The sequence below is a fragment of the Gavia stellata genome, chromosome 12 (genome assembly GCF_030936135.1).
Source record: "Gavia stellata isolate bGavSte3 chromosome 12, bGavSte3.hap2, whole genome shotgun sequence".
Taxonomy (NCBI): domain Eukaryota; kingdom Metazoa; phylum Chordata; class Aves; order Gaviiformes; family Gaviidae; genus Gavia; species Gavia stellata.
In genome coordinates this window covers 5,959,057-5,978,390 of record NC_082605.1, presented here as the reverse complement: position 1 = coordinate 5,978,390, position 19,334 = coordinate 5,959,057, and the positions used below count along the sequence as shown (strand labels likewise).

Here is a 19,334-nt window from a genome sequence, read left to right as displayed (position 1 = left end):
TGTTCAGGGTGTGGCGGGTGCGGGCGCGCTGGTTGCAGGTTTGCGGGGCGCGGGGAGCAGGTTGGGGTGCGGGGGGTGGCTGGGGGGCACGCGGGCAGGAGCCGCCGCTTGGGCGCAGGTCTGCGGGGTGAGAGGGGGGTGTGCGAGGGGTGCAAACCGAGGGGAGACCAGGGTGCGGCTGCGGGGGTGCAGGCGGGCAGGCAGGGAGAAGGCGGGGGTTGCGGGCAGGCAGGGGAGGTGGATGGGGCTTGGGGAGGAGATGGAGGCACCCACGGCAGGTCACTGCTGGAACAGGGGGACTATGGCACCCATGGGTGCTGGGGGAAAGCAAGGGTGTGGTTCGGGGCAGGAGAGGGACGGCGTGCCCTCGGTGAGGAGTGCAGTGTTTTGGGGGGTGGGAGAAAGGTGGGTGCTGCCCGGTGGGCAGAGGTCCAGCAGCGAGGGCCGGGGCAGCTGGAGGGGGAGCAGGGTTAGGAGGAGGGAGGGGTGTGGTTCAGGGTTGGGGGGTCCAGTCAGGGTGGGGGGCGGTGCCCGGCGGCACGCGGCTGACAACACCAGGGCGTGTGAGCACCCCGAATGCGGCCACCCCAAATGCGGCCACCCCAACTGGAGCCAGCACCAAACGGGAAAGATCGTTATGTAACAGGAGGGACGTGCAGCCCTGGCAGGAGTCATCGGTGCAAAACCTCGCGGGGAACCGCGCCGAGCCACCCTCCCACTGCCAGGCAGCGCCGGTCGGCAGGGAGACACTTTGGAAGCGGGCATGGGATTTGAAATAATTCCTTTAAAAACAAAAAAGCCGATCCTAAAATATCATCCTCCTATCTGGAAAAATAAATGCGAGGAGCAGAAAGTTGCACAGAGGGATGCGGGGGACTCGGCGGACAGTTTGCCTACGGCGCGTGGCTGAGGCGGCGGCGTTTCGGGCTCTCCGCCTGGCCCGTGCGGCGACGAGCTCTGCTGGTGTTGCTGGTTGTGTTGTTATTTCAAACGGGGAGAACGCAAGTGGGAGCCCAAACAGGAGGCTGCAGTCTCCGTGGTGGTGCTTTCCTCTCGCTCCCAACCGGCTGACTGCAATCGCTGCTTGCAGGCTGCACCTTAACATCCAGACGGGATTCGGGGATCCCACAGGGCGGCCGAGCTGCCGGCAGGCTTTTCTTTGTAAAATCTCCGTTAGCTTTTACACAGGGAGCGTGAAAAAACACCCCTGAGTGAAATCGTGCCCATTTTCCTTTATGTTTTTTCCAGTTCCCTTGCTAAAGAATCATCGACCCCTCTGTTTCGGACTCCGCCAGCGAGAACTTGTTCATACACTGCTCGTAACAATTTAAAATTAAATACCTGCAGGGCTATTTAGGCCGGCCTAACGAGATCAGCCGAGGCAGCCGTGCAGATCTGCTGTCTCTGTCCGTTTTTGGCGCTGCTGCGGGGCTCCCCTGTTGCTGCCCGAGGTCTGCGTTTGCTGTTGGGTACCGGGGCTGGGGCTCCCCGGGGCTTTGGGGGTCCCGGAGCACACGGTGCCAGCGCGGTGCTGGGGTGGAGGAGCCCAGTCCTGCAGTGCTGGCCGTCCTCACTCTCCTCCTGCCAGAAATACCGGCTCAGTTTAGCTGGCCGTGCCCGAGCCCTCACACGCTCAGCTGACGCTCCTGCCCCTCCTGGGGAGCTGCTGCTGGGGAGCTGCCCTCCCTTGCAATTAATTAATGCAATTAAAGAGGTGGGCCGCGCGGGGCTCTGCGGGCTGGCGGTGAAGGCTGCTGCGGAGCGGCGGTGGGATGGGGAAGATGCTGATCTGTATCAGTGTTTAAAAACTGAGCGTGGGAGGGGTGTGGGGAGCTGAGATAACGTTTAGGGATTTTAATTCAAGGTAACAAAGTGGAAATGAAGGAAAAAACAGGCCTCGAGAAGAAAGTCATCTTTATGAGATGCAGGTGTGGCCATGTAAGATAGACCAGATGTTGTAAAAGGTTTAGCAAAGCACGGCTCGTGCTGACCGAGCAGCGGGTGTGCAGTGCAAAAAGTGCTGCTCCAGAAATGCCAAGTGACAAGGCAAAGGAAAGTGAATTTCTCTCAATATCCGGGCAATTATTTTTTTTCTCTGAATTAAGTAAACCAAATCTGTATGCAAGCTAATGAGAACTGTAGTAGTGTTACTTTTCTGTGTAATTTTTCACAACTTGCTTTGTGTTATACAGGGAAATAATCTGAATACCTATACGTGGTACGCTGGATTTCGGGGTCTTGTTTTTAAATTCATTATGATTGTTTTCAAGAAACTGTGCATACATTACGGAGAGACTTCAGAGAGTAGAAAACGCCCTATAGCAGTAACGTCTTCTCACCGGGTTGCAACATCTACCGCTATTTTTAAACTTTTGATCTTCTGCTTGGGTGCTTTGGGCGAGGCGCGGCGGAGCCGGGGAGCGGCGGTGCTGGAGGGTGAAGGAAGGGAAGGTGCTGGAGGGTGAAGGGAAGGTGCGTGCGCTGCTCGGCTGTGAGAGCTCGTCTGGCTCTGCCAGCGGGGTGCAGCTCTGAGAAAGGCAAACGCGGTGCAGGATTGCATCAGGCGAGGTATTTTCAGCGCAGATGGGAAGACCTTACCCTTGTGCAAGGCGCTGCTAAAATCTCACCTAGGGGGGTTGTGCCCAGCTCTGGTTCTCAGGCAAGGTGGTGCTGAATTGGAGGAGGGAGGGAAGGGTTGCTGCTCGCCTACCTGGACAAACAGAGCCTCCGTTGCCTGAAAGGAGATGAAAAGATGGAGCGTTATTAACCTGTAGGATCAAAGGAATACAAATTGCTTGTGGATGCACTCGGACTGAAAACTTCCCAACTGCCTGGCAGTGGAGTCCTGCTCTGCTCCTCCAAAGAGACCCCCTAAGCAGAAGGGACAAGCTCATTTCACGGTGCAGCTTGATGAAAAGGGGTTGGATGGCAGAGCAGGGACGATCCCAAGTTTAGAAATGTAGCTTGGGGCACAGCGCTTTAGGTGGCTGGTTTTCCTGGTGTCCTGAAGAGAGACTTTATTGATGCTTCTGATCATATTTGTCTGTGCCTGATTTATGCCCAATTCATTCAGGTTTTTGGTCTGTCTGCTGCTCAGCCTTGCAGCTCGTAAAAGACTTTTTTTGGTGCCTGGATGCATGAGCTAAGGTTGAAGGACGGGAGGGGGGAAGAGGGTTGGTCTCCCGGGAAGTGTTGAGGACCGGCCACAAATACCCGGGCTGTCGGTGGGAGCAGCGGTGCTTTTAGCGTCGCTGTTCCTCCGGAGCCTGGGAGATGTGTGTTGCAAACAGCCGGGCTGGCTGCTGGGCTTCAAGGTCGGGAGGAAGCTTTCTCCCACAGCAGAGACCACCGGGACCTTTGCTTTCCATGGCAAAGATGCTGCTTTGCTGAATACCCCAGAATTTCTCATGTCTCCAGGTAGGCTCGCTGAGAGTTGAAGGTCTTGAAGTGACTGAGAAGGGAATTTTCCAGTACTGAGTGGTAGCACCTCCTGCGTGTGCTGCGGGCGCTCGCCCGAAGCCTTCACTTGGCTTGGAACGGCAAGTCAAGCGTTGATCCTGGTTACCGTGCTATACATTTAGCATTAGTCTGTTTGGCAGTCAGAAAAATCAGGTGATGTGAAAGAGTATAGTAGAAACAGGATCGAAAGAAGCACCCCTCCAAATTAGAGAAACTAGCTCAAGTTTGGAAAAAAGGCTAGTGCAGTTCAGATGCTCCGTTCTGCCCCTTTGGTAGATCACTTGCATTTGCTGGGTATTGGCTTGTTTTCTTGCCATAAGTACCATAGCGATAATAGGTAATAAGTATATAAACAGAAGTAATTTAAAAAAAAAAAAAATCAAGTTTCTCCAATTTCTTTTTAAATGGGCACTTTTCACAAGCTTGCAGAAACGAGCAGTCGATGTCCATTTTCATATGACTGTGCTAGAAATAAAATGAGACTGTGTGATGGAAAACCAGGCTATGGACAGGGCTCGCACTTGTCTGGAGAGCCAGCTCTGTATTTGTTTCCATGCACTGCTCTCCCCAAAGAGACTGAGCCCTGAGCAGGACCGTGCAGAGACGTTGCCGTCAGAGGCATCGCTGGAAAACCTTTTCCTCAAATAGTAAAATAGGGTTTTCCTGGCCGTTCGCTGAACTGCGGACTGACACCCTGGGAAAGCCTGCCACGCACCCACACTTAGTAAGTATTAGTTTATTTGGTATATGAGATTCGGAGGGTCATGAGGGAGCTGAGGCTGGGTTTAAGTGAGGAGGGGAAGAACAGATACGCAACGTTTCAAGCTCCTAGAACTTCCGTGAGCAAAATAAAAGGTAAAAGGAAGAGTACAAAATGGCTTACTTGATGGATCAAGTCAAAATATTTGCTGTGTTAAATATCCCACTGGGTTTCAATTCATCTTCCTCTCCCGTGATGGGCAGGCGGTGTCGGCTGCCACACGCCTTCCCTTTAGCAAGCGGTGTTTTACATACTTTTGATAGCTCTGACAGCAGCCATTAGGCTACTGAATTTCAGATGGCACAATTCTGGGTGCTTAAGTAACTCCAAAACCTCTTCTGTGAACGTGCTCATCAATATTCAAAATGTTTGGCATCAAATATTAATGCCTTTATTTCCAAAACAAATACAGAGATTTGCAATCCGCTTCACAGGTTGGGGTTTCTCACTGCTGAAGCCAACCTGGGTGTTGTGCTGAAGGCATGCCTCTCCACCCTTCGCTTTTGCTGTGCGAGGGGCTCCTGGATGTACCTGTGCCATCCGCTTCTGCTCAGAAAGAAAGGTGTGGAAGAATTGGGAAGGGTTGATTTCCTTTCCTCTGTTGGCTCGTGCTGGCTGAAAAGTTGGAGGATGCTTTGGCTCCTTCTTGCGCAGTTTGGAGCTGTGGCGGGGCTGCTTTCTCTGCGCCAAAATCCCGAGCTCTTGTGGTCAGCCTCTTCTGCTGATGCTCAGCGGTGCCGCAGCTCGAGTGACCGCATCCACTGGGACCGGCGGGTCCCTCCACACTGCGGGTCCTGCCAAACGGTGCGACGGGCTGGCTTCGGCGTCTCCAACGTGCCTGAATAAAGCTCTTTCTTTTCTCTGCTGTGTGAATCGAGCACATATTTGATGCTTCCCATCACGTTTCCAATTCACTGCAAACAGGTATTCAGTGCCGTGGCATATTCCTGCAGTTTATATGGGTTTGGGGAATACTCGATGTGCATCTGGACACCAACCTGCCAGAAAAATACAGCCTGCCTGGCGCAAACCCTGCCTCTCTGTGCAGCCCTCTTCACCGATTCCTCGGCGTAACTGGCACAATGGCGTGCCATCGGCCGAGGGTGTTTTTCTAGTAATCCTGTTGCAACATCAGACTCATTTCCTAGCGTATGAGATGCACCTTCAGAAGGATGTGACAGGCAGTCAGGGTGCAAAGAGCATTTCCTAAAACCAGGTAGCTTGGTAGGGTGAAATGGGCTCCACGGCAATGCCGTTCTGGTTTTTCACTAAACGTGGAAAAAAGATTATCACGTCGTCTTCGCTGATAAGCACTGCTGCTCCTGGATGCTGCTCGGGTTTTTTTTTGGCTGGTGAGTGACAGCAAGGGCGGATGGTCATCCCAGTCCCACACATCATAAACTGTTATGAGTGTTGCGTGTATTTTCTTGAGATTGAGATCGTTGCTGTTGAGCCATCGCTGTGTTTTCAAACGTCTGTTTGAATGACAGATTTGTTATTTTTGCATCAAGCCATGGGCATGGCTGTTCTTATGAACAGGTTTTTTTGGTCTTTTTTAGTGCCTGAAGGTGCTGAGCTTCGGCGTGACCCCGAAGCGCTGCTCTGCAGCCTGTCAGTCATCACCGGGCATGCCAGGCTGCTTTTCATGTCACTGACGCTGAAAGGTTTTGGTAAATACAGTGAGATGGCTCCTTGCTGAGAACACCCAGCACCTCAGACGAGCTATTTAGGAGCCTACAAGAGGGAGCGGTATCATTGCATCCTATTAACGCTGGCCTGTGCTTTACAGCGAGGCTGGAAGGCATGTTCCTGGGGGACTCCTCACCCGTACTCTGCTCATATTTAATGTCAAAGATGACTTAAGTATACTGGTGATGGTATCTCACTGACTCTTGGCCTTTCTATATCGTACTAATACGTGTTTGATATCGAAGATAGACCCCGGCCCCATTAACAGACTGGGGACAGCGGGTTGACGGGGCAGGAGATGGCAGCTCCCTGCTCATGCTGAGCTCCTCAGAGGCAGAGGAATGTCATCCACCAAGTGAAGAAAAGCCGTGTCTGAATGCAGTTTTTGTTTTGTTTTCTCTTTTTTTGTTCAAGTGTCATGGTTTGGCTTGAGATAAGAAGGGATAGTATGACATCCAGCCTGACTTCTGGCACTGGGTGGTAAAGATCGTCACGATGGCTGACAAAGGCAAACCAAAATCTGGAGTTTAGAGGTCCAGCCTAGCCAAATGGCAATGAAATTTGTATAAACAGTGAGCATAAATAAGTGTAGCAGCAGTTTACCAGAGGGTGCAATGGGATATGTGATCACACAAAGCTTAAATAACAGCTTCACCTCCTGAAATACACAGTCTCCCTCAGCCCAAAACCATAGTGTCTGCAATGTACAGCAGATTAGCTGTTCACACTGGCTTTTTTCCCCCTGAAGATGCGATTAAATAGTTTGGTGCATTCTCTTTTGTCAAAAATGATTTAGTTGTGTTTCTAGGTCATTGTCTGTAGAGGAAAAAAATGTGTGTGTATTTAACACGGTAAAGTGTATTAGACATCTTCCAAGAAGAGCTACAACAAAAAACCCCCTCTCCTGCCCAGTCTTTCTTGAATATCAGAGTCCCTAGACCTTTCTCCTATCCCTGTCCTTAGTGTCTCCTGTGGCAGCAGTCCTTCTTGAAAAGCCGTTGCTCACAGGTCGCCTCAGCAGCCTGCCCTTGTCCTTCCTGCCGTTAGGAAGAGCCTTCACCCCAGAGCAACCAAGATGAACGTCTCCACTTGGAGACCGTTAGTGCTTGCTGATGGGCTCCGTTGTCCAAAAGCCAAGTGACTGTAAGAGGGTGTGTAAGGTACCAGTGGGCAAAGGTAGGAGCACAGGACCGGAGGAGACCTCTAGGCCATTACCCACTGGTAGACACCATTAGTCAGCCCATTGTATAGTCCCACTATCAATGTAACGACCAAGATCTTAAATGAGATACTTTGCAAAGCCAAAATGCAGCTTTGATTTGCCTGCGGCAGTCCACGTGAGACATGCAGATGTAGTTTAACTTCCATATGCTTTCCTGAGGGATAACAACAACTTCAAGCCCAGGTGTGTTCAAAGAGTTGGACTTGGGCCATCCTGGCCAGCCGGTTTCGCAGCAGGGAGCGATGGCGACTACTGGGATGTTCACCCGTTTCTGGTTCTGCAGCCAAATGATGGGGCATGTTGCATGGCTGGGACGTAGCGGGGGCATGTGGGTCAGGACTGGAAGCTGAGCCTTTGGAGATGATGTGATGGTCCTAATCTTGGTCACCACGCCCCTCTCCTTCGTGGTCACAGCCAGGCGGCAGGCGGTACAGGAGGTAAGGAAGGGACATCTTATGGACACCAAGTCTTCTCACTGCGTCGCAATTACGCAGTGACTTCTCGAGTCGCAGCAAGCTCTGCACAGGCTCCTCTGACCCATGAGAAGCTTTTTCCCTCTTCCCCGAAGACTGTCGAGGCCATCCCTCTGTTTCTCGGTGTTTTCTCATTCTCTGTGAACAGGCTTCAGTGCTGTGCTGTGACTTCAGCCTGGGTTGTCCTGCAGCTTCTGAACGCCCATGGGAGGTGCTGGCTGCCATCTCCTGCCTGTGACCTGCTGCCTGTCCCACCTGCAGTCATCTGAACCTCTGCTGCCTGAGCATGCTTAGCTGCTCTCCACAAGAAGAGCATCTCCTGCCCTCTTCTCGGAGGGTTTCCCCCTTTTTCGACAGTTATAATGCAACCTAGAGCAAGCAGATACTGTATGGCTCAAAGGGAAAATGCATCCATGCTGCTTGAGAAATGTTGCTGAATTTTGAGGGGTTTTTGAGCAGGTGTCACTAACTGTTCTTCACTTGGCTCTGGGACCTGCCAGGGACCACGCTTTCTCAGACATGACAAAGCAGTTTCCCATGCTGAATAGCTTTCCGATGAGGATTTGACAGCTCCTCTGAAGGCCGTGGAAAAAAAAAAAATCACCTTGGACCAAAACGTTGCTCAGCGCAGATGTGACAAAATTCAGTGTTTCAGCCGGTGTGTTTGAGGTTGGCATGCCCTCCTCCATCCGGCCCCGGGTGCCGGAGGCACAGATGTCTGTGTAGGTATTACAGGGTAGGGAGACTTTCAGAGGCCAGATGTCAATAACTGAGAGCAGCCTTTGAACCTTTTTTCTTTTTTTTCATTCCCTGCCAGTAGAATATTGCTTTTTAGCCTGTTTTGATTCTTTCCTGGCAATGGGGGCTCACAGGCTTCTCCAGTTGCTGAGAGGGACGTGAGCCGAGCTCAGAGCTTGGCTCCAGTGGACGTCCCTTTGCAGGACCAGTGCTCTCCTGAGAATCGTGCCATCATGAATGTGTGATATATTTTGGAATTTGGCTTTATTTATGGATTTTCAGCTCTGTTAGGAGACGCTTGGAGTATGTGACCTATTCTGACATGGTCTCAGGATGCTCCTTCTCAGGGTGCTCTGTCCTTGGAAGTCATACGTGAGCGTGAAGTCAATGTTAGACATGTCTTTCTCTGTTATTAAATAGGTTCAGAGGGGTTCTGCTCCTCTTGCCAGCCCGCATGAGACCCAACTGAGTCTGCTGTGGGCTCCCCAGTATGATAAAGAGTCTGTCTGTGGCTTGCATCCTTCCTTCATCAGTCTAGACATGAGGGGTACGAAGAAATTTTGCCATATTTAATGTCTGCGAAAGGATGAAATTGTGTGTGGGAATTACTTTCAAAGATTGACATGTTGTAGCTGTTAACCACTTTTTTTTTTTAACCGGAAAAAACAGATTGCAGCGTGGGAAAAACAGCATGTTTTTTTTTTTTTTCTTCCATCTCCTAAAGAAAACATTTCAGTTACAGATATGTGACATTATGAGTTATAAAATAGGAATAGAAATTTGGAAATGTATAATAAGTTCTTAAGGGACTCAGTAATTTGCCTTCCTCTTGTGAAAAAAACAAATCAGCTGATAATACGAAGCTTATGAAAATGCAGTGCTGAACTAGATCTTTTTCCACGTTGACTCCGAACTGTACTTTTTCCTTTGATAAAACATGAAATTACTTTTAATTTATTTTGTTCCAATCCTAGTTACATAAACTATTATTTGATTGTACAGCTGGACTGAAAAACTGTAGGAGGTCTCACATTTAGGATTTTGCTGCCTCTTTCTCATTAAGCCTACAGACTGATTTCTTTAAATGCACCTATTAATCTTCTTAGGGAGACAAATTGTTGTTTGGTTGGGTTTTTTCTTTCCTTCTTTATTTTTTTTATAAACACTAAACTCCCAGTTAACTGGCAGAGTAAAGGCTGATGGTTTGAAGCCTTTCCAGGTACGTCCGTGCTACAGTTGGGCAACGCGATGCTAGCACGTGTTGCCCTGGCCAGGCTGGGTTTGATCCAGTTAGTTTAAGCACTCGAGATAGTTACAGCCTAAACCATTCTCATTGTATTTGGCAATAACTTCCAAGTCTACAGAATGGAGTCATACATTTTTTTTCCATTTTAATTTTGCAGTATGCTTTTTCAGTAGCTTGTCTACGGTTAACTTCTGTTGTATTATTGACTCCAAGTTTGGGACTCGTTGTGGGGCTCCAAGTTCGGGATGCATTAATGCGGTCCTTGTAGGACCACCAATAGGAGCGTGTCCAGAGAAGGGCGATGAAGCTGGTGAGGGGTCTGGAGCACAAGTCTGATGAGGAGCGGCTGAGGGAGCTGGGGCTGTTCAGTCTGGAGAAGAGGAGGCTGAGGGGAGACCTCATTGCTCTCTACAACTACCTGAAAGGGGGTTGCAGAGAGGTGGGTGTTGGTCTCTTCTCCCAAGTGACGAGTGACAGGACAAGAGGAAATGGCCTCAAGTTGTGCCATGGGAGGTTTAGGCTGGATATTGGGAAAAATGTCTTTACTGAGATAGTGGTGAAGCATTGGAAGAAGCTGCCCAGGGAGGTGGTGGAGTCACCCTCACTGGAGGTGTTCAAGGAATGTGTGGACATGGCATTGCGGGACATGGTTTAGTGGGCATGGTGGTGTTGGGTTGATGGTTGGACTTGATGATCTTACAGGTCTTTTCCATTCTTAATGATTCTGTGATTCTGTGATGCGACAAACCACATGTTGTCCTTGAAGTGCACAGATCTTTCCCATATTTCCTCTGAACTGCATCAGCTTTGTTGTCTCCTGCCCATCGATGGTAAGCCACCGTGTTTTGGGTTTCGTTTTACCCGTTCACAGCAAGATTTCTCAATGGACTGGGCAGGTGTCGGTGACGATCCTGTGGACCACTGCCCTTGCGGACCTTCTCCGTTCTCCTCTACTCCTCTGCTGGGAATGGCTCTTAGGAGGGTGGGGAAACCGCTGTCAGGCTGCTCCCAAAACACATCCGTGGGCTGTGTCTGCTCCGATATGAAGCTGCGAGATGTCTGCAGCAGATAGTGCCGGAGCACATTGTGTCGGGGCAGGCAGCATCCATATTTCTGTAAATACTCCCAGTGCCAGCGTACGTGAGGAGACGATGCTGGGTTCTGCTTACATCACTGTAAATTGCTCTGTGCTGCTCAGCATCTGCCCCGACTGTCCCTTTGTATTTAGGGCACCTCTGTAGTCCCAAAGAGTTGAAATTTCCAAGCCTTCTCCTATCTGCAAGTTGTTGTGGATGTTTTGCTTGGGAATCCTGTAGCTGGGGAGCAAGCAAGGAAAGATGGGTTGTTTCCATTTATGTAGAGTTGAGATCTTTGAGTCTGCTGGTCCTGGAAGCGCACCCCCAGCCTTCCCCCGTCCCTCGGCGTGAGATCCTACCACCTAGGGCTCAGCAGCAGAAGGGGCATGTTGTCCTTTGCTGTCCTTTGAACCTTTCATGGTGGTGATGAGCAGGTAGAGCCCGTTTACCGCTTTATTAGACTTGGTTTGGACTGGTTACACTAGAGTTGTGACAGAACATCAGTTCTCGTTTGAGTGGAAAAGATGATCGTATTACTACATTACATGCCATTGATTACCTTAACCTGGCAAAAATAAGGCATCCAGAAATATCACTCTGCGAGAAAACTCTAAATAGTATCTCCTTAGGCGTCCCTTTTGTACTTTATTTTATCTGCTTTTCTCATCTTGAAGTATCTCCTAGCTGCACTGGTTAATGGATTAGAATATGATTCCTGATGTCTATACAACTCAGTTTCATCCAACCCATGTTGATAATTACCAACTTAATTTTGATTTATTATTAATTAAAAATACTGTCCCAAACACTCTGAACTAACAAATTATCATGCCTTTCTTTTTCTTTGAAATGTGCAAACAAAATCAACTAGCTGCTTTGGGTAGTAATAAAATGCCTTCTACTTACCAACATATCTAAAATCTAGTTCACTTCTCAAGTAAACTTCTCAGCCTTAAATTTTACCTGCTTCCATTTCTGCTAAGTTAAGCTTTTTGATGGGACCACGAGGACAGATACATCAAATACGCAGATGCGTCAGTCTCTTTGGGGACAAATGTTCTGGTCTGAGGTATATGCAGCAGGGAAATGCTTGCAGGGCCAAGGCGCCTGAAAGAATTGCAGACGCTGGAGAAGTGTTTTCCTTTGATCCTATAAAGAATTTGGCAGGGGAATTTTAGACTCTCCTATTTCAGAAGTACATTTAAACTGAAAGGCTTGAAATATTGAAGTTGATGGTGTCTCTGACAGTATTGGTAATGTATTATTCTTCGGGTTTGCTTTTTCTTTCCTTTTTCTTTCCTGTTGTGAATAACAAGTTTTACCCTCAAAAAATGTAATTAATTCCGAGGTCAGTTTGCCGTTTGCATTTGAGCTTCCAATTCAAATCTCTGAAAACCAGAAAGAGCAAATCTAAGGCACACAAACAACTATATTGACCCCCTCCTGCGCGAGGCAGTTGGCTGGCAGCCCCAGGGCAGCGTCCCCAGCAGGCACTTGCAACCACGGTCTTGTCTCCAAGAATAGACGTTATTGGACCACGTGTGCTGTTGAGGAGAACATCAGGGATGGAGAAACTTCGGTAGCTGAGAAGTGTCTCTGACAAACACAACCTGATGTGAAGTTTTCGTTAAATGGTATCTGGCCGTGTTGGACACGAAGCTCTCCTCCTTGCAGGAAAGTGTGGCCTCATCAGTTTTACCAGGTACCCCTCTGTGTGCACAGTGCTTGGAGGTCCTCAGGGAGGACACGGGTTGATCATTGTTTCCTCAGTCCCTGCCCAAATCATCTTCTCTTGATGGCTCTTCCACACCTTTGGTGTCAGCTCTCCTGGTAACCTGAGGCAACAAAAAAAAAATACGAAGGACCTAAATGGCCTGGGGAAGAGTTAGAGGGACAATTATGAGCTAGCCAAAATGCTCTAAGGTGCAAAGACGCAATTCCAGGATGGATAAAAATGCTACAATTTCTCACAGACACAGCAAAATAGATATTGGGTCTCGTGTTTCATTTGCCCAGGCTCAAACAAATAGGCGTGCAAAGTCAGTATTTTTCTGTTGCCGCTCGCTGCAGTCACCAGAAACTGTTTGTCTCTCCGCAGTATGGTAGCCTGATTGCCTCTCCTGGAAACTGCTGTTTTAACTGGGTTTTTCTTTCCTTTTTCTAAAAATACAAGCTGGTTTCTTTCTGGTATGTCATTACCGCCTCCCTTTTAACAGCACTTCTCTTTCTGATGGATCTTCCTATTTTTTATGCTTGGAATGAGTGTTGTTCCTTGTTCCGGGCTGAGTTTGGTTGACTCAAGCTGTCACGGAGATGGATACTTGTTTTTTTTTCATCAGCTTTTAATTTTGGAGCATGTGTGGAACTCATCCAAAAGAAGGGCCATGGAGTCTTCCCAGCTTCTTAATGGTCAAAAGCAAACTTCTTGCTGCCAGGGGTTTTGTAGAAGCACGGGGACCCGTGGGTGGTTGGACAGGACCGTGAATGCTGTCCTGGTGGAGCCAGACCCCTGGAATTGACCCCTTTTTATCCACCAACAGCAAATCACTCTCATGTCGGAGCACTTAGCCACAATGGGCCAACAGCTGCAGAAATCCCTCCAGCTCCTGGACTGAATCAAGCCTGAAACTCAAAAGGGAGCCTTGGAAAACCAGACCTTCGTGCCACTCTCCGGGAGGGAAAAAAAGCCAGAAGCAAGTCAAGGGAACCGGCTGCCTCTGCTCTTCTCTTTGAATTGCTTTCCAGAATGCATTTTTCCCAAAATAACTTAATTGTCTATTTTTTTGTGGATCGTTCTATATTTGTTGATGAGCATTAAATTGATATTTTCTGAGAACTGGCCAAAATGGCTTGAAGAACTCTTTGCAGAGCAGCAATAGCTCATTTAGAGCCCATCACTACACGTGGCTATGGTTGTCTTGTCTTCTGTACGTTACTCTGCATTTCTTGACCTTGGGTTTCACCTGCCACGGCGTTTCGAGGCACCTGTTTCAGGACAGCCTTCTAAAGCTCTTTGCATTCAGTTTTAGCTTTGAGTACTCTGAATAAATTTGTATGGCTTAGCAAACTTGTCCCTTCATTATTCCCCTCCTTCCCAGGCCATTTATGAATGTATCCCATGTATCCCATGGCAGGGTCCTGCAACTCTACTTGTGAAAACCTGACCGTCTACCTCTATCCTTGGCGTCCTAAATCGTGATCAGTTATTAATTCACAAGAAGGCTTCTCCTTATTTCACCATCTTTTACTTCTTTTTTTCCTTCTTTCTTTCTGTTTTGTTTTTTCCTCATCTAGATATAATTTTTACTTTTTGAAGGATTTCCTTTTACTCTTGTAGCCTTATTTGCTCCACGCTTTAATTACGTTGCCTGGTTATGGCCATGTCTTAAACCCTTTCTTGATAGTGTACTTTTTGCCTGAGGCCCTAATTTGCTAACAGGTGCCACGGAAACTTCCCTTTCTTACCCTTCCACCTCCTGCTCTTAATTTCTTTTTCACAAACTTTATCACTTTTTCTGATCTATTTTTTTCCCCATTTAAATCTAAATGTTAGAGTAGTCGTGTATTTGTGTGTTTTTTCCAGTCCTGCAATAGATTGAAGCTGAGTCTATTACGGTCCCCGTTACTGAAAGTTTCTGTCGTCAATTTTGGCATCTCAAAGCAGGCGCCGTGCGTGTCGCAGGACTAAATCAAGAGCAGGTAGCTTTATTCTGCATTGCTTTAGGGAATGGTTAACAACTTAAGCAAAATTTTGTGTTGCTGCCAATTAAAATCAGAGCGGCTCTCGGGGGGGAATTATAATCATAGATTTACAAAATAAGCTTTCGTGAGCCATGTGCCATAACAATTCCTTAGCTTCATGCCGTGGTTTATGTTTCGGCTTTGCTGGCACTTCATAAATACAGCACAGTAATTCATGCTGGTGGCTTTACTGGGACAAAGGTCTTTAGTTAAAGGTGACTGTGGCAATCACCTCTTTTACCATTTAATTGCTAGAGCTTGTTATAAGATGTAAGTGGATGGAGGCAGAGGGGAGCGGTTGCTCCTTGGCTGGGGTACTCTCTCCATCATGCTTGTCCTTTCTGGTGTCCGCAGTATTTTCAAGATTGTCATGACCCTTTATAAATTATGTGATTTTTAACATGCATAAATGACTTGCACACAGCAATCACTTGGACCCGGGAAGGAGGCAGAGGCCACACATCGAATAGCTAGGTGGAAATCAGATTGAAGGGACGGCTGTCAGCCACTCCTCACTGTGACTTCTGGGGACATCCATCCCCGTTTCAGCCGTCGTTTCTCTGCGTGCTCCCTGGTGTTGGTGGCAGGGCCGTATCTCTGTGGCAGGGCCCTTCATCATTTCTTGCAGACCTTCCAAGTCCTGCAATAAAGAAGAGAGGAGCTCTGCAGGCAGCAGCCCACTTTACTGTCCAGCCTGCAGCATCCCCCGAGCATGGCCACCTCCAGCGCTCGCCTGAATTAATGTGGAGTTTGGTATGCTCAACGGCGGGGACTGAATGAGTCCTGCAGTCCTGTGCTGAGCATCCTCCCCTTCGGCAGCATCCTTGGGGCCAGTGGCTGGGTTGCCCACTGCCTCCTCTCCTTCCAGCTCTCCTCAAGGGCTCCAAGGCTGCTGTTCACCTGCACCAATGGTCCAAAGCTGACTGCACCCATCCACTGGAAGAGCTACCGTTCCTCATTGCTTTGTGTCTTCCAAGTACTTCCTAAGTGCCCAAAGAGATGCAGACGCTGGATCAGAAATCCAGTGGAGTTTTCTAATAGCCCCACGTTCACCCCAGGGACGGCGTTTCTGCAGGCACGGTGGGGCCAGGGCTCCTGCTTGGCGTCTGCGCCCTCCTGGCTCTCAGCAGCTGGCTGTACCGCTCCTCTCACGCCTGCAGCTAATTGCATCATGATCAAGAAGTGACTTTTATTCTGTCTCTGGAAGATTTACATGTAGTTTTCGGCTATCACAGAGGAAACAGATTTTCTCTGACGCTGAGGCAGAATGGATATCGGACACCCCACTTATCCCCGAGAGATTTTAATGCTTTGAAGTTCAAGATCGTAAATGCTCTCAGCAACAGTTATATCACTTGAAAAGGAGACTGGTTCAAATCTTTCAACCTTCAGTGTGCCTGCTCCTATAAAGCTATCTCAGAAGAAATCTCTTTGATATATATTGGACTGAGATCATTACCAGCAGGCTCTTCTATCATGCCAGTTACCGGTGGCTCTGAGGGGCTTGGCCAAGATCCTGACAGTGGTGGCTGCACTTTTCAGGCATCAGCAGCTGAAAGAGCAGCTCTCCAGAGCAGCATGTGGGGGCCTGCAGGTTACTCGGCAACTTTCTGGCTTGCGAGGACTCGTGGGAGATACGCAAAAGTCTCCCCTGACTCTGGTTCAGATCTTGGGCTGCTCTGGACCCTGTGGGGATCATTGCTTTGCACGCAGTTGCAGATGGTCATCATGGTCTACACAGGGTGACTAGTAGACGTCAGACCTTGGGATTCTCCGGAGAGAAGTTTGGGGATGCTGGGCTGGTGGCTGCGAGCAGCCCTTGCTCTGGTTTTATGTTGCAAAGCACTCTAAGGGAAACTGCTCTTAGCTCAACCAGGGCCAAGTTAGGTGCAAATTAAGTATTTTTTGCCACATAGCAAAGTTAGACTAGACTAGACTAGACTAGTTCAGTTGGAAGGGACCTGCAACGATCATCTAGTCTAACTGCAACTGATAGTGATTCATAAATGCTTACAAAAAGGCAGTGTGTGGGAATGAAAATAAGCAAGTAAATGTTTATTTAGAGCTTAAATCAGTCATAACCCCCTCTTTTGGTAGGTAGGATTCAGCTAATAAGATGGCAGATGCTTCCCAACAACTGTGCTTCATAGAGCAGTGTGAGTGAGGTTGATGGGTTAGCCTGTGGCTGATTCTCAGTTGAACTAGACGTGATGCTAATAAGATGGAGAATAACTGGTTTGTGGTGGACTAAGGCTTTTCCTAATCTTGACTTTGCAGTATACTCGGTCATGCACCTATAATGTGGATGTAAACTTGAAAACTTCTGGTTCTTGTTACCTTTCCATGGATTACATAGACCTCTGCATTTTAAACTAAGGGAAAAGCTGGCAACAGTGCTGTCTGTGTTATCTTCTGCAAAACCAGGGCCCAGAGGAGGACGGTGGCACACTGTGCGTCGCGGTGCTGTTTGCCCCATAGAGAGGCAGAGGACTCAAGGATGTCACGTTGCTCTATATTTATGAGAAGAGGTATGTGGGTGGGGGTTAGGGACCTGAATGATTGCCCAGATTAGGTGAAAGCCTTGAGCAGGAGCTCAAGTATACTGTTCAGCATCAGGAGACGCACATTAGGGACGCCTTGGTCACAGGGAAAATGCCTGACAGAAGCTGTATCTTATTTGACAGGGATAAAGCAACCCTGGAGCACAAAGCTGCAGGAGAATAGGGTTTTTCCACTGCTCACAAAAGTAATTCATTAAACACCGTGGCCTTTCACAAGAGTGCTCGTGCTGGCATCTAATAAAATACTCCCTGAGAGTTTCCAGTCACCATTTCATATGTTCTATTTTGTTTTCAGCTGAGTGGCATTCGCTGTTTTGAAACCATCCAGTACACACATTTCCCGCATGAACTTCTTCCTGCATGGACATAAATGTAATTAAGTCGGGGGCGCTTGGATTTAAGCAGGTGCTCATTTTTAATTCTGTAACTGCTTCTTTTTGTGTCAAAGCAGAGACTGATACAGGATTCCCCGTGTTGGATGTAGCACTTTTAGAGCTACGAAGCTGCCACCAATAAAACTCCCAAGCTTGGTGGATGTTTAAGCATTGCTAGTGTGAGATTTTCAGTGCACGTAGCTGAAACCGGAGGCCCTCCACATCAGACACTTCTTTTTCTGTTTATTTATTAAAAGGTTGCATGTCCTATTTTCTAGTCTGACTTGCTGATAGGCAGTATATACCAGCTAATATTTGACATTATCCCACGCAGTTCCTATGCCGACCCATAAGCATTAGGAATTATGTTTTTCTGAGTCAAACCCAGTGCCAATTTGACCTAGAGTGCAACTGCCCTTTTGCTTAGCTCCCCATTTTTTTTCTAAATAGGTTCTATTCAGTGATTCCCAAAATCAGTCATGTGGATGTTCGCTTCGGGTTTCAGTCAAACCAACTAGGTCAAATCTCTGCTCGTAGCTGAGCAGCTCTAATTCTTGTTCGTTAACCCAGCCTCCCTCTTTTGGGTGTGAGCACCTACACATCTGTCTTTTCATGCTTTATCTTGATTTGTTTGCTTCTTATACCCTTGGTTTTACTGCATGTAAACAGTCATTTGTTTTTCTTCTTTGTCTGCTAATAGAAAAGACTTGCTTGTCCCCATTTTGCTTATTTTTGGTATGGATGTGAAGCTAGGAGCTCCCTTCCATGGGCAAACCCAGCTCTTCTTTGGAAAGCCTGAGCAGGGCGTGCTCTTTGTAAAATGATGGCGATGGTGCCATTTGTTTTCATGTTCTTTTTATATACTATAATGCAGTAATTAGATCAGTTGCCCAGCGAGCAGCGACCCATTTCAGTTGGCACCAGGCAGAGAAAGGGATGCAGTCCGTGTTTCCCAGTTGCATAAAAGGGCTGCAGCTCCTGAAGGATTTATTCGGACCAAAAATGCCAAGCCCCCGTGGATGTGAGCGCTGCCTGGGTTTGGTGGCAGCTGAGCAGATGGATGTGGCCAGTGTGTTTGAGGGGGGAATGTGAAATTAGGAGAAAACCAATAAATTAGGAGAAACCCAATGCACATGCTCTCTCTTGAACTTTTCCACACACCATGCCTGAACAAGGCTTGAGTTACCAGCCATGCGTGTAGATTTTGTGTAATATCATTATTACTTGATTTTATAGCAAAGATGTTAACGGTGTTGGCATTTACCTTGCGATGGTTATTGCTCCCAAGTCAGCATCTTGGATGAAAAAGGACCCGTTGACACCTCTTGGGATGCTGGCTCCAAGCTTGGTTCTTGTCTGTAACATTTAGTGGCACCAATAAACCTACCGGAGTTAAATTAGAGCAATTCCCTTTTCAGGTCCTGACTTTGCCTAGAAATTCCCAAATAAGAAGGCCCTACCAGTTTACTGGAGTGGGATTGTAAACCAATGCTATGTCGCTGTGTTGCTTTTATCTTTCCTAAAGCCGCTGTCATCTTTTCACTGGCATGGCCATGCCATCAAAAGTTAGGTTTAGGACAAATCCTCTTTTTCTGAAATTAAACTTTAACCAGCCAACTGGAAGTCTAACATTCAGTTTGGCTGTAAATAGGATTTTGTTTTTAAAACCTTCCCAATTCTTGTTATTTCAATGGAAAACCTGACATTTTTACAGAAGGGAAAAAATCAGACATAAAAAATCCGAGGTGCTTGTGACATCTTACACTGCTGAGCTCGATTTTGTGGAGAATGGCTTTGACCCTTGGTTTTCTTTATGCTGTTCATGCTTCTGATCATCTCAGTCAGTTCCCTCCTAGTCCTTCTCCACCTCCTCCTAGCCTGCCAGGAGGTTTGCACCAGCCCTAAATAGACAGGCTGGTTTCACATCCGTGCTTGTTCCCAAGTGGAACAAGGGAAGTTCTGCGCCTTTTTAATCAGGAGAAGTATCTGATGGAG

At 47.9% G+C, this 19,334-nt stretch overlaps 1 protein-coding gene across 1 annotated transcript in view; it reads left to right on the top strand.

The window, feature by feature from the left end:
* The window catches only part of BSN (bassoon presynaptic cytomatrix protein), a 94,399-nt gene that overhangs the window by 547 nt on the left and 74,518 nt on the right, over positions 1–19,334 (top strand). The gene's annotated exons all lie outside the window — the stretch shown is intronic.